General features: G+C 35.0%; 1 protein-coding gene across 5 annotated transcripts in view; it reads right to left on the minus strand.

Moving 5' to 3' along the window:
* Positions 1-24,216, minus strand: part of LINGO2 (leucine rich repeat and Ig domain containing 2) — a 1,182,276-nt gene that overhangs the window by 720,387 nt on the left and 437,673 nt on the right. Inside the window, exon 1 of one of the 5 annotated variants that reach the window (XM_031654836.1) lies at positions 17,114-19,503. The exons of 3 other annotated variants lie outside the window; for them this stretch is intronic. The gene's annotated coding sequence lies outside the window, so the exon portion shown is untranslated. Of the gene's footprint in view, positions 1-3,085; positions 5,061-17,113; positions 19,504-24,216 lie in introns of those variants that run through there. One more of the 5 variants, XM_031654838.1, reaches the window with a different exon arrangement.

Raw genomic sequence — 24,216 nt, forward strand, 5'->3', positions numbered from 1 at the left:
CCAGCTATTTTTTATTTTTTATTTTTTTTTATTTTTTGTAGAGACGGGGTTTCACCGTGTTAGCCAGGATGATCTCGATCTTCTGACTTCGTGATCCGCCTGTCTCAGCCTCCCAAAGTGCTGGGATTACAGGCGTGAGCCACTGCGCCCGTCATCAGGCCTGCTGAAGTGCAGTGGCGCGATCTGAGCTTACTGCAACCTCTGCCTCCCAGGTTCAAGTGATTCTCTGCAACCTCCGCCTTCCATGTTCAGATGATTCTCCTGCCTCAGCCTCCCAAGTAGCTGGGACCGCATGCATACACTACCATGCCAGGCTAAATTTTGTATTTTTAGTAGAGACAGGGTTTCACCATCTTGGCCAGGCTGGTCTTCAACTCCTGACCTCAAAGAGTGATCTGTCCGACTCAGCCTCCCAAACTGCTGGGATTAAAGGCATGAGACACTGCACCTGGACTTTTTTTCTTTTTTAACCTTTTATTTTAGGTTTAGGGGTACATGTGCAGCTTTGTTATACAGGTAAATTGCATGTTTCACAGGTTGGATGTACAGATTATTTCATCACCCAGGGAATATGCCTAATACGTGATAGGTAGTTTTTTGATCCTCTTCCTCCTCTCAACCTCCACCCTCAAGTAGGCCCCAGTGTCTGTTCTTCCCCTTTTTGTGTCCATGTATTCTTGTTTAGCTTCCACTTGTAAATGAGAACATGTGGTATTTGGTTTTCTGTTCCTGTATTAGTTTGCTTAGGATAATGGCTTCTAGCTCTGTTCATGTTGCTGCAAAGAACATGATCTCATTCTTTTTTATGGTTGCATAGTATTCCACGTTGTATATGTACTACATTTTGTTTATCTAATCTGCATTGAGCATTTAGGTTTATTACACGTCTTTGCTATTTGTGATAGAGGAGCACCATCTTTCTACCATCTTTTTTTTTCCTGCCCTGACCTTTTTCACTAAAGAATTAGATATTTAGAGTCAAAGCACAGTGCTTAGTAAACAGTAGTTGACAGCTGTATTTATCAGTTAACATTATAACAAAAAATAGATGTACTTTGCAAGCTAAGCTTTAGTTGTCATTAAATTTCTGCTTTTATACTAATAACATTTCGTACAATTACTCATAGAAAAAGATGTGTATCTGATTTCCATTTGAGGCTTTCATTTGAATCTATTATACTCATATATCTTTGGAAACATATGATGTCATGTCTCTCTCATAATTGATGTTCACATGGGCCAGTCATTATTTTTGTTTTAGTCATTTTGGAGTGGAGAATAACTCCTTTATCTTTGAAGTTCTCCCTAAAACTCCTTACAGTAAAGTTGTCAGTTTCAACTTGTCACATATTCAAAGTCAGAGATCCTAAAAATAATCTACAGATACGGAAAAAATTCATCCACATATTTATTTGTATATCTTGTATATGTGCAGGTATGTGAGTCTAGACATACATATTTCCTCACCATTCCTCAAATTCTATTATGACTACTCAATTGCACCATTATTGGTAAGGTTTGTACTAAAAGTCATAACTACAGTCCAGACTATATCAAGATGAGTAGTGTGTGGCTGCATGATGATTTATTTATATATAACATGTATGATATGTGTGTGTGTGTGTGTGTGTAAAAGAGAGAGAGAAAATCAATAACCAAACATTCTAGCAGTATACATTGGATAGTTTTAAAATAGCTTTATTTTCTTTCTTTCTGCCCAGATATGGGGCAGAAATTGGGGAAATTAATCTGGCCCTAAGGTCTTGTAATTGGATATCACACATAAATATCCTCAAGCCTTACATCTTCTTTATATAATTGATGAAGGCATTCTAAGTACAATGTAAGTCTTTGTGCTAAGTATAATATAATGCAAATACTTGACCAGATGATTTTGTAAGGGCAATATTCATTTTTGAAAATTAAACAACTGACATTTCATATGCCCAAAGGCTCTGGTACTGTACATATTATTGATTAAAGTGACATTTTAAAGTTACTATAGTGTAAAAGAGCTCATTAAAATAGAAAACTAATTTTTATGGCTTTTAATAGCTCAAAATTAGCCAGAACACTAACAGCGTAAATGTTTGACTGAAGCACCAGGTGGAAAATTTGTATCAATATCCAAATGTCCTCAAGTAAGATTTCATTTCATAGAGTACAATCTTGGGACCGTTTTCAAACTACACAGATCTATAAATGGCAAGCAAAACACCTGCATTAATCCTTGACTATGCTTTTATTTATTTTTTGGCAATAAATAGTCAACTTCTACACCTAGTCCTATATTTTGCCACTTTCTAGAGACAGTAACAAGCCTCTAAATGCAGGTTTACATCCATTGGACACCTTTGCCCGATAAATTGGGCTTATTGGAATATCCATTTCCGGTCTTGTTTCTTTGGCTTAAATTACACCAGAATAGGAATCATTTCTGGTGATAGGATTATTTAAACACCCATGTCCTACTGAAAATTCAATTTTGATACAGTGGAATTTATGTTGAATATAAGAAAAAGATGCCTTTAAAAGATCTTTCATTTCAAATTCTATGTCACACCTGTAGTAGGTATTCAACTTAAAGGGGATGAGTGGTTACTCTACTTTTATGGTACTTTTCAAGACAGTTACATCACTGACCATATTCAGACAGCGGAGATAGTAAAAATGCACCTGGACAAATGAAATTTGTTTAAAATAAACATAACTGAGAAACAAACTATGTGTGGAAGTCAGTAAGTTACACAGAATAGAAAACACTGATTTATTCATACGCAGATAACATGTCAGCTCCTATTTATGGCTGAGCACAGCGTTTACATAGGTAAGAAATATGAATGATGTTGCAGTGCAGAGGGATGCATTCTTGATATTCTTGAATATAGTTCTCCCATTTATAGCTTCACTTTAAGCTAATGATTTAGGTGTTAAGTGTAGGGTTTCATTTTCAGTATAGCTAAGATTGACTTCAGGTTAATTTTCAGTGTTATATTTAAGTTTCAACTAAACAGTCATGCTAAGTGAAATTCCTTGGTCATTCTTAAAATGTCAAAGGCAGAAATTATGAGAAACAGAGGCTTACCATAAATACTATGCCAGAAGCTGAACTGTAATATGTCTTCTGAAAAAAGAGAGAGAAAGACTATTGGTCATAAGAGTCAGCTGTCCTCACTACTCATTTGAGTGAACATATGTAGGTCATTTGTCCTCTCTTTCATTCTCAGATCTGTCTTACACCACAATGTGCTTGCTCCATCTATCACATTAATCTCTGTAAGCTCTATGCATATGGATACACAAAAAATCAATGCAGGCTCAAGTTCAATAACTGTATGAAAAAGGCCCGACAATTAAGGTGATTTTTTTGTTTATTTTTATTCAGTTGTTTTAATGGAAATGTACAATTCAATATTTTGATGCCAATTTTATTTTATTTCTTATTTCCTGAAACAGGGCTATACAGTAACATAGTTTCATTACAGTAATATATAACGATTGTACCCAAATCACAATTGAAAAGCTTCCAAGTTACGAGCAAAGACTCTGTGAATGGGAAAGAGGAGAAATGTGTCAGCTGCATAAAACACAGACAAAATGTAAATAGTGTGAAACCTTCCAAAAGTTTAGTTAACTTTGAAAAAGTTCTAAAAATTTCACACCAAAATCTCATCCCTTCAAACAGTTATATGCACACTCCTCTATTTACTCATATGATAAAAATGGAAACTTCACATATAGAGTTGCTGCAGGCTACAGTAAACACTGTAAGGCAGAAATACATTACCTCTGGCAGGGTGTATCACAATGACCCCATTAAACTCCTTTAAGGATTCTCCTTATGATCTCAGTTCATTAGTCCTTTAAATAGCATTTGCCATGACAAAAGAGAACACTTAGAAGGAAAGCCTTAAATCCCTCTCAGTCAAAGGCTCACTGAGCCAAGAACAAGCCCAGAAGTTATCAAAACAAAGCTTCACAAGTTTGGAATAAATTAGCTTGCTTGGGCACAAACTGAATAATGTGTCTGTGTTTTTTCAGTGCCTAAACATAATCTGTTTGCCTCAGGCTTTTTCTAAACCTAAAATCTCATGCTGTCAATGTTATCTCTAACCACATTCCTTTAAATGAAGGAATGTCACTGCTTCAGGTGACATGGTTCCTGCTAAGGGAAATTGCCCGAGGAAGAATGCAGGTGTATCTGCCATTCAAAAGCCTAAAAGTTGTGTTCCTTATTTAAAAATAAACTCGTTTAAACAACAGAACTAGTTATTACATTAATTTATTGTCAACACAACTAAGTGCAGGCAGGCAGATATAATAACCTATGTGTAAACTACTAAGCAAGCTGAATAGAAAGGAATCTCTACTGTGAGTGACTTTCATGGCACTAACACAGGTACTCACTAAAGCCGTATTTCAGATTCCATTGTGTAGTTTCATTATTACTATACAGAGAGCTGTGCACATAGCTTCCTATAATATGTCATCTATCTGTCGTTTTCACCTTTGCTCATTTTGATTCATTAATGTGTTGAGGGGATGTACTGCATGGCAGCCCCCTGATCCTCATCTGCCGGTGTTCATGATCTTGCAAAATCCCTTTCCCTTGATCTTGATGAGCATGTGATTTACATCTAACTGACAGAATATGGTAAAGACAGCAGGATGACATCACTTCCATGATTATGTAAGACTGTCTTGTAATACAGTTGCTCTAGTCTGCTCTAGTCTTTTTCATCCAGATGAAGTAAGTGGCCATATTAGGGAAGTTCACATCTCAAGGAACTCCAGGTAAAATGTTTAGGAACTGTGGGTAGCTCTTAGGAGCTGAAGGGAATCAACAGAAACTTAGGACCACCCCCAGCTACAGCCATCAAGAAACCAGGACCTTTTGTGCTTGAACTGCAAAATAATGAATCTGACAAAGAGCTGAATGATCTTGGAAGTGGATCTTACCCATTTTAGCCTCGAGGTGAAAAACAAACAACCACATTAAAAATTGAACAAAGGACATGAACAGACACTTCTCAAAATAAGATATACATGCAGCCAAAAAACATGAAAAAAGCTCAACATCAAAAATGATTAGATAAATGCAAATAAAAACCACAATGGGATACCATCTCACACCATTCAGAATGTCTATTATCAAAAAGTTAAAAAACAACACATGCTGGTAGGGTGGTGGAGAAGAAGGAACACTTTTACACTGTTAGTGGGGGTGCAAATTAGTTCAACTATTGTGGAAGACAGTGTGGCAACTCCTCAAAGACCTAGAGGCAGAAATACCATTTGACACGGCAATCCCATTACTGGGTATATATCCAAGGGAATATAAATCATTCTATTATAAAGATACATGCATGTGGATGTTCACCACAGCACTATTCACAATAGCAAAGACATGAAGTCAACCTAAATGACCATCAATGATAGACTGGATAAAAAAAATGTGGTAGGCCGGGTGCGGTGGCTCACGCCTATAATCCTAGCACTTTGGGAGGCTGAGGCTGGTGGATCCTGAGGTAAGGAGATCGAGACCATCCTGGCTAACCTGGTGAAACCCCGTCTCTACTAAAAATATAAAATATTAGCTGGGTGTGGTGTCGGATGCCTGTAATCCCAGCTACTCAGGTGGCTGAGGCAGGAGAATGGTGTGAACCCAGGAGGCAGAACTTGCAGTGAGCTGAGATTGCGCCATTGCACTCCAGCCTGGGTGAGAGCGCGAGACTCCATCTCAAAAAAAAAAAAAAAAAAAAAAAAAGTGGTACATATATACTATGAAATATTATGCAGCCATGAAAAGGAATGAGATCATGTCCTTTGCAGGGACATATATGGAATTGGAAGTCATTATCCTCAGCAAATTAATGCAGAAACAGAAAATCAAATGCCACATGTCCTCACTTCTCAGCCTGGGCGACAGAGCGAGACTCCGTCTCAAAAAAAATAAATAAATAAAAATAAAAATAAATAAACATTTTAAAACCTGGTCTACACAGAAAATATTGTTAATTTATTGTATGCATACAATGAATGATGAGAATACATGGACACATGAGAGGGAACAACACACACTCGGGCCTGTTGGAGGGTGTAGGGTAGGAGGGAGAGCATTAGGAAAAATAGCTAATGGATGCTGAGCTTAATACCTAAGGTGATGAGACGATATGCACAGCAAACCATCATGGTACACATTACCTATGTAACAAACTTGCACATCTGCACATGTACCCCTGAAGTTAAAATAAAAGTTGGAAATTAAACAAACAAACAAACAAAAAACCAAAAGACATCGCCCAGCCCACACTCTGATTACAGCCTTGGGTGACCTATGAGCAAAAGACACAGCTAAGATGTACCCAGATTCCTGACCCATATAAAAATTGTGAAATAAAAATGCATATTGTTTCAAGCTGCTACACTCGTGGCAATTTCTTATGTAGTAAAAGAAAACTAATACAATGTATATAAGATAAGATAGTATCATTTCTGACTATCAGTTACCTACTTCCATCTCCCTGGGTAAGGCTTTCTTCATTTCTTATTAGGAAAATTTGTTGTAGTCATTTTCTGGAAAACTTTACTTTCAATTCATGAATAGTTTCTAGAATAGTTTTCAAAGTTGTTTCTAGGGGAGACCTTTATCAAAACAATAAAAGACATACTTTGTCTTTGGAATTTCTGTCTTTTACTTACTCTCTTCTTTCTATCCTCTTCTATTCCCACTTAATCAGGTGAATTCCCCAGTCCTTTAATCTATTGTTTCTCCACCTCTCCTCCTGACAATGAATCTTTCAGATGCCTCACAACCCTTCTCATTCTAACAAGCCACTCTTAAGATTAATAGATCATAATAGCTTAATTCCATTTGTATTTGTACAGAGACTTACACAAACACACTGCCATTCCATGGTTATTAAGTGGACCAATATTGTAAATAATTGTTGAAGAGAAATTTCAGTATATAGAACAGGTAAAGCAAGGTTGATGGTAGATGGTGTTGTAGAAGGAGATGGAGAATGTGGGTAGGGGTTGACAGAAAACCCAGTACAATTCCAGCTCAACATCTGCTACACCCCTTAACACATGCAACGTCAGCCCAGCAGCATCAATGCGCAACCATAAGGTTTTGGTTAAGACAGTTTGAAAATCACGGCTTTAAACCAAAATAATTCTTCTCTGATGGGAATATATCTCAATAGTTCTCAAAAGAGATTGGTTTACAGTCTTAATGGAATCATGCCATTTTGCCAAAGTTTAAACTATATGACGTCAATTTACCCTCAAATTCTTAGTATTCTCAAATCACATATAAACCTACTGTACCAATTTCACAAACTTTATTTTCCTGCTAGCTCACCCTTGGGTAAAGTTGATTGGTTGAAACAAAAGTATTCATAGAATGTAGACTTTTTCATTTTTCCCACATCACAGTGAATGCACCTGGGGCCATCACTGATCCTTACTGTATTGGATCAGTAATTGACTTTTTTCCTTCCTGTAGCCTCTGATCTTCCATGTGCAAGCAAAACCTTATATCATAATCACTTGTAGAATGTTTTGTCAAATTCCTTATTGCATCCTTAAGAAACTGAGAGGAAAAAAATGCCTCTTAAAAAAAAAAAAAAAGCAGTACATCTACATACTAAAAAATTTAAAAGAATATCCATCATAGTAGTGATCTTGAGCATCTTGGATAACTTGTATTTAACATTTATATAAGGTATGTGCATATTATTTCATTAACATAATTCATATCTCCATGTACACTTTCAGCAAAAGGATTTTAAAAGTCTTGTGTACTAATATTAATGTATCTGGGTACTACCAACAATAGCTACAATTGAGTGAATTCCTACTATAGGCCAAAGCATAGCTAAAAATTATGTATATATAGCAATTTCTGGAGAAAACATATAATGAAGTTATTAACTCCATCTAACAATTAGTAAACAAGCTAGAATGGGTGAGGAATCTTCAAAGCAGAGACAGCTAGTAAACTCTGGAGATGAAATAAAATCTCATCCCTCATTATCTCCAATGCCTGTGTTCCGAATCATTCTGTCACTGGTTTGATTCTAGGATGGAATGAGGTTACAAAGAAAATAAAATGGATAATTATTTATAGTAACTGGTATTTGCACTATGATATTCTCATATCCATTCCTAGGTACTCTCTTGCCTTTAAGATAATCCCAAACTTTATAAAGTAGCAATATCAGCCGGGCACGGTGGCTCATGCCTATAACCCTAGCACTTTAGGAGGTTGAGGTGGGCGGATCACCAGAGCTCAGGAGTTCGAGACCAGCCTGGCCAACATGGTGAAACCCCGTCTCTACTAAAAATAGAAATACTAGCCGGCTGTGGTAGTGTGCACCTGTAATCCCAGCTACTCAGGAGGCTGAGGCAGGAGAATCGCTTGAACCCAGGGGTTGGAGGTTGCAATGAGCCAAGATCATGCCACTTCACTACAGTCTGTGTGAAAGATCAAAACTCCGCCTCAAAAAATAAAAATGAAATTAAAGTGACAATTTCTCTCATATCTCCTTGTTTATACTTAGAACCTCTTATAAGACCTTTCCTTTCTATTCAAACCTTTATGTTGTCAAATACAGGTTTTCCTATTTTTTTGCCTCCATACATTCATGCCATTCAAAACATAATAACCTGAAATATGATCTCTCCATACATAGCTGTTTTCCAAGGACTACATCAAATCTTACCTACTCAGTGAAAACTTCTCTAACAATAAATGCAAGAAAAATGCCTGACATTGGGGTGGCACTGGTGCTTATAAAAACGAAGGTATTGGAGTTTCCATCTTAGTCACATGTGATTTCTTTCTCTGAATTCATAGAACAGTGGGTGTCAACATCACATATTTCGAATATATATTGCCTTATACTTTTAAAATCAAAATATGAGCATGTTTTATCTCTTCTACTACATTGTAGAGGAAAAGACTACTTGCTTCAGAGAGCAATAAATATAGTTTATTATATTAAGGTATTTAATAATTATTTTTTGATGAAAATTCTGAGATCTGTGACGAAACAAATTGTCATTTTTTTAAAATGAGCATACAGTTATCACCTTATCATTTTAGGTTAATAATTCAGCATTTTATTTTTTCTCTACTAGCCTCCAGGCAGCTTTTCCCAATTTTGTGCTTGAGTCATAGCCACACAATCCAAGCATTAACATTGTATTAGGGTTATATTTTACATGTGATTTTTCTTGGTGCGCTTCCATTTTTTAACATATTGTTATATTTTAAACATATGAAATGATAGAAATCAAGAATATATAATGTTTAAAGACAATATTTTCAGATACCTAAAATTCTGTACCATTTCTCATTTACCTCTGTAACTGATAGTTCATTCATTCCGTGATTTATTCATTAAACATTTATTGCACTCCTATCATCCATCATACACTTTACAAGGTATTTCAGATGCAGGGATTTTAAGAGACCATCAATGTGGTGATCCAGATACATCAATAGTCCATAAAAATATAAAATAATAATTATTCTACCAGAGATATTCACAAGGTGAAATAGAAGTACAAAGGAAGACATCCTTAAGTCAGCCTGGCAAGGCTTAGTCTCATTCAAGTGTTAACCCCAGATTTTGAGAAGAGGCTTCTTATGAATCTTAATCTGAATTCTGTCTTGGAGTTAAATAAGTTCTCATTCAAAGTACAGCTCTGAAATGCCAGGGCAAGCTGACATCAATAGCCTTTTTAGAACCTGAAAAATAATTACTGGCTTGAAAATGTTAGGGGGATGGTAGGTAGGATTTGTGTCTTCTTTATACATTTATTCATTATAGTTTTCATATGCTTCTCATAATCCCTGAGTAAATGCTTTCATCAATTGCTTTCCCATGTTGTTGGTGATACCGCTTACTGGAAGTCATACACTAAGTGTATACATATGCTATCAGAAGGTGGTACTTAACCAATTTATTCTTACCATCAAGTATTAGACACTGACCCCATCAAACTCCATGTCCCTACTGATATTTTGAGCATGATATCAGGTGGTAGTTAGTGAAAAAATAAGCTTATTATTGCTTCCAGCTATAACTTCTGTGGTCCAGTTAAAAACTCTTATGTAAGGCCATTTTCAATTGAATATATGGTTTTCAAAAAAAATCATTTGTGAGACAGTTGTTTCATTATGGACACATTTTTATTTTCAAATAAAGATTGCAAGTAGAAATATATTTTGTTCTCAGGTCAATTTTCCCAGGTCAATTTTCTATTAATCTATTAAACTAAATATAGTAGATAAATGTCAATAATAAAATAAATATTTGATCTCCTAGTTCCCAAATGATTTATGAAGAAGGGTAAGAAAGAAACTTAAAATTCCTGGTTCATAAGTCAAACTATGGCTACAGTTTTGAACATATGACATTCTTTTACCATCTTATTTCCTTTCTACATCTGCATTAATAATTTCAGAAAATATACTCACTACTGTAGCTCACACGACATCTCCTATCTCCCAAAGGATTTCCTGATGAAAATAATACCTATAGCAATCAGGTGAAGCTTACTTACAATCTCAAAAATCCTTACATATACCAACTCCTCCTATCCTCACAGCAACCCTATGCCTATGAGGTAGATAATGCTATTATCCCAAATTTTCATGTTAGGAATCCAGGGCACAAGAAGATAAATAACTTACCCACAATCACACAGCTAGTAAGGGCAGAACTTGAATTTTGACTGAGGCAGTCCAGCTGTAAAGGCCATGCTGTTAATTATCTTTTCACTGAATTAATTGTGTGGGGGCTCTAGTAATGAAAGGTGGAAGGGCAGCATAGCCAATGTTCACATGTGTCACTTATGAGCTGGATTCTTCTCTGTTAGAGACTAAGTATGTGTGTCATATTCAAAAGTAATTTAAAGGCTTCATTTCCCACTAAATTAGAGGACACAGTTTCCTTTAAATGTGTTTCCATGATTTTATCCTGCCTGTTACTTTTTATGCAGCTTATTGAATTTACTGTAGGTGAGCTGTATACCCATTGAGCTCTCAGGACATTTTACCTTCCCCAATCTCTAATGCAAAAACAAACAAACAAGCAAACAAAGAAAGCATTCCTGTTACAGTACAGAACAAGAAAACATTTCAATTTGTCATAATTGTTTTGACAGTGAACACAGTTTTTCATAATTGGCAGGCTTAGCTCAGGCCAAACCCTATTGTAAAAGATGTCATTGAATCCTCACAAAAACTTATTATATTCATTCCAATTTTGCTTCATTAAGTGATAAATATACAAAAGTGTTTAACTTCATTAAATGTCAAATGAAACTTTTAATTGATACATAAATATTTGCAGAATTTTAAAAATGTTAATATTAAGATTGTACTTACTTATAATTGAGATTGTAAGTAAGCTTCACCTGATTGCTACAGGTATTTTCTTTGCCAGGTACTCATATGCATTCTTGGCATAAATATATATTTATACAGTCTTTTTATAGGACAATTTGTCAATAACTATTAACTTTTAAAGAGGTTGTTACACACAATTTCACTTCAGAAAATGTATCTTAAAAAAAAAACAAAAACATGAACATAAATGCCTTGATAAATGGGTAGTAAATAGATGTTAGACAAATAATGAAGTGATAAAAAGATACACATTTTCAAGGACTTGTAAATAGCGATTTTTGGGAAATAGCTTACACGCCTGTCAATAAGTGGGCAGTTAAATAGACTATGGCACTTTCATACAAGAAAATACCATAAAGCTGCCAATATTGTTGAATGAACACAGCAAATTGAAGAACAATATGTGGAGTATAAAAAGCATTTCTGTTAAAAAAAACGAAGAATGAGAGGATATTACTTTTAAAAAATATATAGTTCTGAATCATTTGCTTTTTTTGCAATTAAAAACAAAGATAAAAGCATAACTTCCCCAACTAATTTTTAAAATGGTATTTATTTTGATTTGATGCATGTACTACTTGATTAATTTTAATAAAAATGGATCTACGTTCTTTACATGGATGTTTCTTTATGCTATGCATATTGTGATTTCCTAAAAACAACTTGATAAAAAATAATAGGGAGAAACATTTTTCTTACTTTTTCCCCTCAATTGTGAACCTGTTGATCTCATTATCTGTGCCTAACAGAAATCACTGAAATCCTTTCAATGTCAGCCTCTTTCTCTTTAGTGGTTAGTTCTTTCCAAAGCTATCCTAAGCTACAAGAATCTTTTCTTCTGTTGTCAGTTGGCTATTAAAACACTACTTTGACACCAAACAACTTGTAACAAATACACCAAGATTGTTGACTACCCATTTCCCATGATTTGGGTTCACTTTTTAAGGACAGACTTCTTTACAGCTTGCAGTAATTGGTAGCATGAGAATGACTGCTCTTGTGCTGTGCTTCCATTACACCACAAATTTGAAGTCACACAGAAATAAGATTTGTAAAAGGATAAGCAAATTTACTAATGTGGAAGGGCTTTAAGTTGACTTACTCTTTTGTTCACAAATGAATGAATGGATTCATTTTTGACTATCTAATGAAAATCAGGAAAATGTTGGGTAATACTACCAAAGTGAAGCTTATTTCCAATACACTTAAACTCTAGTAGAAAAGTAAGTCAAATTAATAAAGACTCATCATATTAAGATAGGAGGATTAAGAATCCATGCATAGTCAGAGATGAAGTATGATTAGAAGTTCAGATTAGGGAAAGGTTATTGTATACAAGGGGGCTTCCAACATGTTAGATGGGTAGTAGGAAGCCAGAAATCATTAATGTCAAATAAGAAAGCTATTTAATTAATTATATTTCTGGCTTTATTAAAAATGAATTTAGATGAGCTAAGGAAGTTAGATTTTGTCCTGTCAAAAACAATATACATTTTGTGCTATAAAAGTGACATGATCTAAATTTTCATTCCTTGGCACAGTTATTTTGCTTCTATAATTCCTTTAGCTAGGTGTCCCCGAGTTTGTTTGTTTATTTATTTATCAGGAGAATCCAAAAAGTAATCCACATAATCTTTATACTTAATCTTCTGGGATGTAGAAGTGGGGTATCATATTCTTTGAAAATTCTATGAACTGTATGTTATTTTTGTCTATTCAAGTAGCCTTTTATTTCTTGACTGATTAGAACTCCATGGGAACTCACAAGGCAACTAGAGTGGAAATTCAATTTAAAACCAAAGACCTTGATATAAGATAATGATCCCTAGCTCTGCCCTCATTTCCTCTTCTTCCTGGTGTTCTGTCTAGACCTGCTTCCTATTTATTCACTTTGTCACAACACCCTAGCATTTCTGGCCAGCAAACCTTCTGGATTTGGAACAGGTTAGGTAATTTCATTGAATATAACTTCTGAAAATGGAATTTCACTTTACAGAATAAAAACCTACTATATATTTTTTTAAAACCCACTATAAAAATTGTTTTACCTAGTGCTTAGAAAATGTTTTCAAGTTGTACTATGATGAATCATAGTTTTAAGAGTTATTAAAATTATAGTACCACCTCCTTCCAAATCATAGTTTATTTCATATCTAAAAGTCTTGTTTAAAAAACAAAGGTGCTATTTAAAAAAAAAATCACTGTGAAATACATTTGTCCATACTTAACTGAAGTAGAAATATTAATAAGGAAAATTAGGGAAACATATCTAATATAAGATAGGTTAAGGAATCACATTTCATCCTCATTGTAACTCCTGCTATGATTTTTGTTAAATGGAATCCACATTATCAAGTGAACTGTAAAAGCTAATCAGCTAAAAAAACCCCAGGGCGCTTCTTATTGCTGCAATACTTTATAATGTTTCCCTGGCTTTAGATAAAAAATAATATTTTGTTTTGCAAAGAAGCATACAGCATTTTGTCTCGATGAATTTTATAACTTGGCTTTAATCGCCTAAACAAAGCACATGTAAAATTTAGATGCAAAATTTTGTCAAAATCAGTTAAGTCTTTATTGATTGAATCACTTCCAAATATTGGTAATTAGTGAAATTTCAATGTAAAACTGGTTCTATATATGAACTTCTTAGACTCAGAAAGACACCTCATAAGCTGATACTGGCAATCCCAAGAAGACACTACATACACAACCAATGTGCACATATTCCTGAAGGTTAAATTTCAGGATGATCAGAGATGATGGACATAGGCTTTGGTTTTTCATGTGTTTTACTTACCTGATAAAAATTTGCTCAATGGTATTTGCACCACGGCTTTTTTTATTTCCAATATAAATACACTTATAATAAGCCATTCATATTATCATAAGCTATTTGCACAGGTCCTTTATATATCCTTCTGAGTTAGAATCCTGTTATTCAAAAAAATTATCATATTTTTTTCTTTAATTTTTTTAAATTATACTTTAAGTTCTAGGGTACATGTGCATAACGTGCAGGTTTGTTACATATGTATACATGTGCCATGTTGGTGTGCTGCACCCATTAACTCATCATTTACATTAGTTATATCTCCTAATGCTATCCCTCCCCCCCAACCCCGACCCTTGGTGTGTGATGTTCCCCTTCCTGTGTCCAAGTGTTCTCATGTTCAATTCCCACCTACGAGTGAGAACATCGGTGTTTGGTTTTCTGTCCTTGCAATAGTTTGCTGAGAATGATGGTTTTCAATGGAACTAGATATACCGAAAACTCATGTTGTATCAATGTTTAATATTATTTAGACTATTCTTCATTCAGTAATATCTCCAAACGTCTGATTTCAGTTCCCTTGGAGTTGTGTTTTGGCAACTGTTTTAAATCATCTAGCACAAAATGGCATGTTTTGTCAATTTCTAGGTATGAATATTTTGGAACATAATGAAATTCTATAGATAAAATTACTGACTAACTCTACAACATGCTCTACTGTGTGTGTTTTTTTAAGAGTTTATTTTTTAGAGCACTTTTAGGTTAGTTTCACAATAACATTGAACAGAAAGTACAGAGAGTTCTCACATACCCCTTGTCCCCCACATACAATCTTCTCCACTATCAACATCTCCCACAGGCCAGGTTAGACTACTGGCTCATACCAGTAATCTAAACACTTTGGGAGTCCAAGACTGGAGGATTGCTTGAGGTCCAGAGTTCAAGACCAACTTGGGCAACATCATGAGACTCTAGCTCTACAAAAAATTTAAAAACTAGCTAGATGTGGTGGTGTGCACCTGTAGTCCTAGGTTCTTGGGAGGCTGAGGTGAGAGGTTCACTGAAGCCCAGAAGTTTGAGGCTGTAGTGAGCTATGATGATACCACTGCACTATAGCCTGGGCAAGAGAATGAGACCCTACCTCAAAAACAAAACCAAAGAAAACAACAAAAACACCAACGTGGTACATTTAACATTAATGTTAACTCTTAGTGTTACATTTTCTGTTGGTGTTGACAATGTATAATGACATTTATCCACTATTATCATATGGACTGTATTTTTTTTTTTTTTTTTTTTTTTTGCCCTAAAAATCTTCCATACCCCACCTGTTACAGGAAGTCAGGGAACCTGAATGGAGGAACCGGCTGAAGCCACAGCAGAGGAAGATAAATTGTGACGATTACATGGACATTTATTACTTTCCTAATAATACACTTATAATTTCTTATGCATGTTTTACTTTAATCTCTTAATCCTGTTGTCTTTGTAAGCTGAGGATTTACGCACCTCAAGATCACTGTGATGATTGTGTTAACTGTACAAATTGATTGTAAAACGTGTGTTTGAAAAATATGAAATCAGTGCACCTTGAAAAAGAACAGAATAACAGGGATTTTCAGGGAACGACGGAAGACAATCATAAGGTCTGACTGCCTGAGGGGTCAGGCAAAATAGAACCATATTTTTCCTCTTGCAGAGAGTCTATAAACAGACATGCAAGTAGGGAATATATTGCTAAATTATTTTCCTAGCAAGGAATATTAAGACCCTGGGAAAGGAATTGCATTCCTGGGGGGAGGTTTATAAACGGCCGCTCTAGAAGTGTCTCTCTTACGGTTGAGATAAGGACTGGATACGCCCTGGTCTCCTGCAGTACCCTCAGGCTTACTAGGATTGGGAAACCCCAGCCTGATAGAGGTCAGACCGGTTCTCTGCTCTTGAACCCTGTTTTCTGTTAAGATGTTTATCAAGACAACATGTGCACCGCTGAACATAGACCCTTATCAGTAGTTTCTGATTTTGCCCTGGTTCTCTTTCCTCAGAAGCATGGGATCTTTGTTCTCCTTTTTGCCCTTTGTAGCATGTGATCTTTGTGACCTACTCCCTGTTCTTACACACCCTCCCTTTTTGAAATCCTTAATAAAAACCTCCTGGTTTTGTGGTTCAGGTAGGCATCACAGTCCTACCAGTAAGTGATTTTCATTGTTTTGTATTTTGTGTTTAGACCTATGCTCCATTTTTAATTTTTGTGAGCCTATAAGTTCTGTGTCTAAATTCATATTTTTTTGCCTGTCGATATCCAGTTGTTCCAGCACCATTTGATGAAAAGACTATTTTTTCTCCATTCTATTGTCTTTGCTCCTTAGTAAGAGATCAGTAGACAATATTTATGTGGAACTATTTCTGTGCTCTCTATTCTGTTCCATTGATCTGTCTATTCTTGCTTCAATACCACACTGTTTTGGTTACTGTATATTTATCACAAGTTGGTTAATGTCAGTCCTGTGACCTTGTCTTTTCTTTTAATATTGTGTTAGCTATTCTGGGTCTTTTGCTTTTCCATAAACAATTTAAAATGAATTTTTTAATATCAACAAAATAACATGTTGGGATTTGACTGGGATTGCATCAAATCTATAAATCAAGTTGAAAAAAACTGTAATATTGAGTCATCCTATTCATAAACACAGACTATCTCTCCATTTAGTGCTTCTTTGATTTCTTTAATCAGTTTAATAATTTTCCTCATATACCTCTTATACATATTTTGTTAGATATAAACCTAAATGTTTCATTTTGGGGGTACTAGTGTAAGCAGTAACGTGTTTTTAAATTAAAATTCACTTCTTTATTGCTGATATATGTGAAAGTGATTAACTTTTGTATCCAAGAACTTTGGTATAAACACTTACGAGTTCCAGGACTTTGTTGCTGTTGATACTTTCAGATTTTCTACATAGGAAATCACATCATCTGCAAAGAAAAATAGTTTTATTTCTTACTTCACAATTTGTATACCTTTTATTTATTTCTCATCTTGTTGTATTAGCTAGGATATCAAGTCCTGCTACGTTGAAAAGGAGAAGTGAGTGGGAATATCCTTCCCTTGTTTCTGATCTTAGCTGGAAAGCTTCTAGTTTCTCACTATTAAATATGAAGTTAACTTTAGAATTATTTTTGTAGATATTCTTTACCAAGTAGAAGTTTCCCTCTATTCTTAGTTTATTGAGTGTTTTATCATAAATGGTGTTGGATTTATGTTAAATGATCTTCCTGTATCTCTTGATACAATCAAGTGGTTTTTCTGCTTTAGCTTTTTGATGTGAGGGTAACATTAATAGATTTTTGAAATCTATTACCTGGAGTAAATCCCACTTGCATACCTGAAATAAATTCCACTTGGTTGTGTTGTGTAATTCTTTTGATAAATTCCTGTATTCAATTTGCTACTATTTGTTGAGGATTTTTGCATTTATCTTCATGAGAGACATTTATGTCTACTTTGCTTTTCTTGTAATGGTCTTTGCCTGGTTTTGGTATTAAGTTAATGCTGTCCTCATAGAATGAGTTAGAAAGTATTTCCTTCACTTTTATTTTCTGGAAGAGATGACAGAACATTTGCAATAACTCTTCATTAAATGTTTGGTAGAATTTACCAGTGAACCTGCCTTGCCTATTTCTTTCCATTTTGGATGACTGTTAACTACTGATTCAATTTCATATATATAAGCTTACTTCTTCTTGTGTAAACTTTAACAAATTGCACTATTTTATCTCAGTTTTCAAGAAATTTGGCCATTTCATCTACGTTTTCTAATTTGTGGGCACATAGTTATTAATAGTCTTCCTTTATCAACCTTTTGATGTCTAAGGCATCTGCAGTTAGGTTACCTCTTTCATTTCTGATATAACTGATTTTTGTATATATATTTTTTTCTTAGCCTGGCTATAGGCTATCAATGTTTTCCATCTTTGAAAAAACCTATGTTTTTGTCTCATAACTTTTCTATATTGATTTCTTGTTTTCAATTTTACTGATTTCTGCTCCATTTTTTGTTTCTTTTCTTCTGCTTACTTTGCATTTAATTGCTCTTCTTTCTTAAAATTTTCTAAGGTGAAAACTTAAATTATGGATTTTAGATCTTTTTTTCTTTTCTAAATTATACCTGAAATGCTATATATTACCCTGTAAGCATTGCTTTCACTCTATCTCAACATTTTAAAAAGTTGTATTTTCATTGCCATTTAGTTCAAAATATTTTAAAATTTCTCCTGAAATTTGTTTGGAATGAGGTGTTATTTAGAAGTGTGTTGTCTATTCTCCATTCATATTTTCCATTTATCTCCGTTTATATATTTCTAACTTAATTTCACTCTGATCTGAGAGCGGACATTATATAAATTTGTTAAGATGTGTTTTATGGCCCAGAATGTGGACTGTCTTGGTGAATATTCCATATGAGCTTGAAAATAACATGTATTTCCTTGTTTTGGATGAAGTAGCCAACAGATATCAATTACAAGTGGTTAATTAATGGTACCTTTGAGGTCAACTATGTCCTTGCTTATTTTCTGCCTGCTGGGTCTGTCCATTTCTGATTAAAAGGCATTGAGTATTTTATATGATTCCATTTTCTCTCTCTCTCTTTTTTTTAACTCTTTCAGTTGTTGTCTTATAATTTGCAGTATACATTTACAACTAATTCAAGTCTACTTTCAAAGAATACTATACCCTTTCACAGGTAGTATAGGTACCTTATAACAATAAAGTATTCTTAATTCCATCATCCTATTCCTTGTATTATTTCTGTCATTCATTTCACTTATACATGAGTTCTATTTATCAAATACATTATTGATAAATTTTGGACACATTGTTACCTGTTAGATCAGTTAATAAGAAATATAAAAGATTTGACTGAACTTCACTTGTTTCTTCTCTAATGGTTTTCCTTTTTTTAAATGTAGATCAGAGTTTCTGATCTATATTATTTTCCTTCACTCTGAAGAACTTTTTAAAATCGTTATTTTTAAAAGCGGGTTTATTGACAACATATTTCCTCAATTTTTACTTGTCTAAGAAATCTTCCTTTCATCTTCACTTTTGAAGGGTAATTTCACAGGTTATAGAATTCTGGGTCGGTGTGAGTTTTCTCTCAATGTTTTAAACATTTCACCCCACTCTCTTTTTGCTTGCAAGATTTCTGAGGATAAATAAGATCTAATTCTTATCTTTGTTTCCCTGGAGGTGAGGTTTTTTTTCTCCTTCTGGTATTTTTCAACATTTTTTTCTTAGTAGTGATTTTTTATTGTTTTTTTTTTTTTTTTTTTTTTTTTTTTTTTTTCATTTGTCCTGCTTAATGCTCTGTTCTGTGTGCTTCCTGGACCTGTGGCTTGGTGTCTGACATTAATTTGAGGACATTTTCAGTCATATTGCTTCTAAAATTTCTTCTTTTTCTGTCCTCCCATTATGTGAAGGTATACCATTTGTAATTGTACCACAGTTCTTGGGTATTCTGTATTGGCTTTTTTTAGTCTTTTTACTGTTTTCCTTCCAGTTTTGGAAGTTTCTATTGGCATATCTTCAAGCTGAGATATTCTTCAGCCATTCCCAGTCTACTAATCAGTGTATCAAATGCATTTTCATGTCTGATACAGTGTTTTTCAGCTGTCCAATGATGTTGTTATTCTTTCTTAGAATTTCTCTCTCTGTTTACATCACCTATCTGTTCTCGCATATTGTCTTAATGTTGTTCTTTACGGCCCTTAGCATGATATTCAAAGTCTTAAAAAATTCCTGCTCTAGTAATTCCAAATTCTTGCCACGTTTGACTCTGGATCTGATGTTATTCAATTGCTTCAATCTGTGTCTTCCTGCCTTTTGGTTGTAACTTTTTCTTATACAGTGGCTCAATCTCAGCTCACTGCAATCTCTGTCTCCTAGGCTCAAGTGATCCTCCCACCTCAGCCTCCTGTATCTGGGATTACAGGTAAGCACCACAATGCCTGGCTAATTTTTGTATTTTTTTTTAGAGATGGACTTTCTCCATGTTGCCCAGGTTGGTCTCAAACTCTTGAGCTCAATTAATTCACCCCCCGTCTCAACCTCCCAACATACTGGGATTACAGGTGCGAGCCACCGTGCCCGGCCACCCTGTAACCTTTTCTTGATAGCCAGATATAATGTACTAGGTAAAAGAAATTATAGTAAATAGGCCTTTAGCATGTGGTGGTAAGACATTAGGGAAGGAGGAATAACAGTCCTATAATTTTAATTCTATAATCTCTGTCTTTTAGTGAGTTTGCTCCCCTGAACTGTGGACTTCATAGGTGTCTCTTCACAAGTGTCTACATTCTGTTTCCTTGGGACAGAATAGCTAAAGGAAGCTGGAATCGGGTATCAGTTGGGACCTGATAAAATCCCAATGTGTTAGGTTTTGATAAAATAGTTTCTCCTGAAGGCAGCCCATGCTCATAAGAACAGAATGCTCCCAGAGTATTTAAAAATAGTTACTTTTCTGCACCCACTGCCAGAATGAGGGGGAGGGAATCTTTCCCTGATCTTCACTTTTGAAAGCCTGGTAGAGATCCTGGAGTTAAAACTCACAAAAGTGTGAGGGCCCCAATATGACTATCCTCACTGGAGTATTTGACTCTCAGACTTGTCCACACCAAGCCTCCAGCAGTTTGTCGACTACATCTCAGGTTTTCCTACTCTTAACTAATTCCAGTGGAGCATTCTGTTCTGCTTTGTTAAGTTGTGATTCTCTATATCCAGTCTGCCTTTCCAATTTGGAGGACGTAAGTTTGCTGTGTAACCTCACTTCTCTGATGGATCTAAAAAGAGTGGTTGATGTTTTTCAACTTTTTTTTTTTTTTTTTTTTTTTTTTTTTTACTTGTTGTGAGGATAGAGTAACAACTTCCAAGCTCCTTATTTGTGTGATTGGAAACTTACACTCTAGTTTTTCAGACAATAAAAATAAACTATAAACTGAAGGCACAAATCTTTTGTATACCATTAATTTTGTATTTGTAACTTCAAGGAAGAAAAATTCATATATTCAAGGCTTCGAAGATAAAATGGTTCTTCCTAAACTCTCTATATGACAATTTACTGCCTTTTTCTATTGTCTTGTCTGCCTTCCTCAAGGTTGGTTTCAAACAGTGCATTTAAAGCATGAAACAGTCGATGGGTTAAAAAAACAGAGAACATATTAAGGACTACATAAACAAGAAAGGCACTGGAATAGTAACCATTCAAAAAAGGCAAGAATTCATGTCCATTCTTAAGCACAAACATAGTTTTTAAATCAGTTTATTATGATGATAATAACTTTTACATTCAGGAATGAAGGAACAGATATTAAAAAAAAATTCATATTACTTAGGATTAGCCTTTTAAAGATTAGTTTTTCAAAGAACAAATAGTAGGCCTGGCAAAACTAGAAAACTTACTTTAAAATTCCAAGATGCATTTTTGCCAGCTAAAACTTTAGAGTCAACTTTTGTAGCTTTAAAACAAGATGACTCTTCTTGTCTTCATGATAGACATGCTATTCCATATTTTTCCCAGAAAGAGGCCAATAACCTTCATATTGAAATCTGTTGAAGTTGGTAATTCCCTCCCTTAAAGTTCTACAAAGCATTTTAGGGGACATGTAGGTACTAGGCTAACAAACCTTGCAGTCTTACACTTGTGTGTCACTCATCTACCATATTTTTGACTAGGAGCATTTTCATTTTGTATAATCTTTAGGTTCTCAAACTATCATCCCTCATGCTAGACAACCCATCTGACCTTATCTGCTCTTTATCTGAAACTTTGCTTGTAAATGTTCCTTTATCTAAAACACTTTCTCAACACTCCAACCCAAATTAAACATATCTAAAAATTCATCCTTCAAATTTCAGGAAGGGAACCTTATTTAATCATTCCTCCCTACTCCTGGACTACATGTTCTTAGAGATATATGCTCCCTTCTTTCAAAATATTTATATTGGTTTGCAATATGAATTCATACAGTGTGATGATTTGCTATTAAAAATTCACAGGTGGTAACTGCTTTTGCTCACAACTGTATTCTTATATCCTAAGGATGGCAAAGAAAGAGTGACAAATAAATAATTGTTGAATTAGTAAAATAATTATTGAAGTGTCTCATGAAATCATTACATCTTCTAGATAATTAAACTAGGAGGGCCCTAATGGAATCATACATACTGCTGGGAGTAAAGAGAGACACAGCATGTGGGATGCAAAGCACCTCAAGTCAGGCCTCACAACTTTTCTCAGGGTAAATGTTTCCCCATTGACCATTAGATAAACGAATTCCCCTGACGGTCCAGCGCTTGCATTTTCTCCACCCATCCTCCTGAAATGCATATATCCCTGAGAGTCTTTCAAAGTTAATTTATATATTCTTTTCCATCTCATTCTCTGCACTGGGGAATTCAAAACAAAACAAAACAAAACAAAACCTGAAATAAACCTCAAGGAGCACTAGACTTGAAATTCAGCTACAGTGAGAACTGATTCATTTTTGTCTCACACTATGTGTTTCAAACTCCCAAGGGTGGTGGCTAGGCCTGCTCAACTGTCTTGTAATGATCCTGTCCTCCCACTGTCAGTCTCCCCAATCATGAGATGCTGTCTGGTCTGTTTGGAGGCCTGAGACATGAATGAATACCTTAGGGGGCTGTATCAGTATTTATTGTTGGGGTGGTGAAGGGTAGGAGGAAGAAGTAGTGTAATAAAAACCATCTGTGCTGAGAATTATAGAAGCCAGAAAGGGACTCACAGGGAGTCCTGCATCTATCACCACATGGAAGCCCAATTAAAACACACATTCGGAAAACAGGATCCTGTCAGAATATGCCTCAATCAGAAACGCTGCAAGTGAAATTACACTGAACTCATTCACTGTTAAGTAGAATAGAATAAATGGAAATAAGAAGGCAGGAATAAAGACCTAATAAAATGTTCTCAGTGTATTTTTTTTAACTTCCTCTATTTCAAGTGAACAAAATTCACAATTCTAAGTCAACTAAATGGAACTTTCACTGAAATAAAGATTGGCAGAAGTGATGTTATGTGACAGTAAGAATAACCACACTCCATAACAAGCATCAAGGCAGCATACAATTAGAAGGCATGTGTCGCAGGCATTAATATCTAGAAATATGAAAAGATATATTCTTTAATGCCCTGAAAAGTACAGAATTCAGCTAAAATATGAATATTTCAAAAATAAACATAAGCACACCTGTTAGGTACGTATCATGTATAATTCAGGGATCCCCAGGGAGAGCTCCTTTGTTCCCCATCTGATTCGTTTTGCATGAGGTTGACTCTTGCAGATGTTTCATCACTGTGACCATTTTTATCTGTCTGCCTTAGCAGCTCTCTTTCTCTGTATGCCTGTATGCAGTTTCAAGGCTGATCAGTTGACTCTGTACTATGAAAAATAAAATGCTCATCTTTGTCTGGGAGGAGAACCTGGTTAATGCTCTTCCAGTGGAACAGCATTCATAGTAAGAACAGGATGAATAGCTCAGTGTGAAATAATGAGGGAACTCAGCCGAGAAAGCCAGTCTTTCCAACCACCTATGTAAACAGTGCTTCTTCGTGTAGTTTCCTCTGCCTCAGCCACCCTCCAGATCAGATTTCAGGATTACAGCAAGCTGGAGCCTGCTCTCTGTTCTAAACGAATTATATATCTCCCCAGCTATTATCTGTCTATCTATCAATCAGTCATCTATCCATCATCTATCATCTACATCTGTCCATGCTGAGTTTAAATCAAGGTAATGACTCTAGACCTGACCTATAATAGAGTATTTATGTTTTCTTGTTCAGATACAACCAAAAAACAATGTATCTTTGAAAAATTGATAATAATGACAATCATGCTACCATTAACTAAGCAAAACACATATGTTAACCACTTTTCCTTTCCCACATGTCTTTTATTCTTATGTCCTCAAGGGTTCCAACACAGACAGTCTGATAGATGT

The sequence above is a fragment of the Papio anubis genome, chromosome 13, assembly GCF_008728515.1.
Source record: "Papio anubis isolate 15944 chromosome 13, Panubis1.0, whole genome shotgun sequence".
NCBI lineage: Eukaryota > Metazoa > Chordata > Mammalia > Primates > Cercopithecidae > Papio > Papio anubis.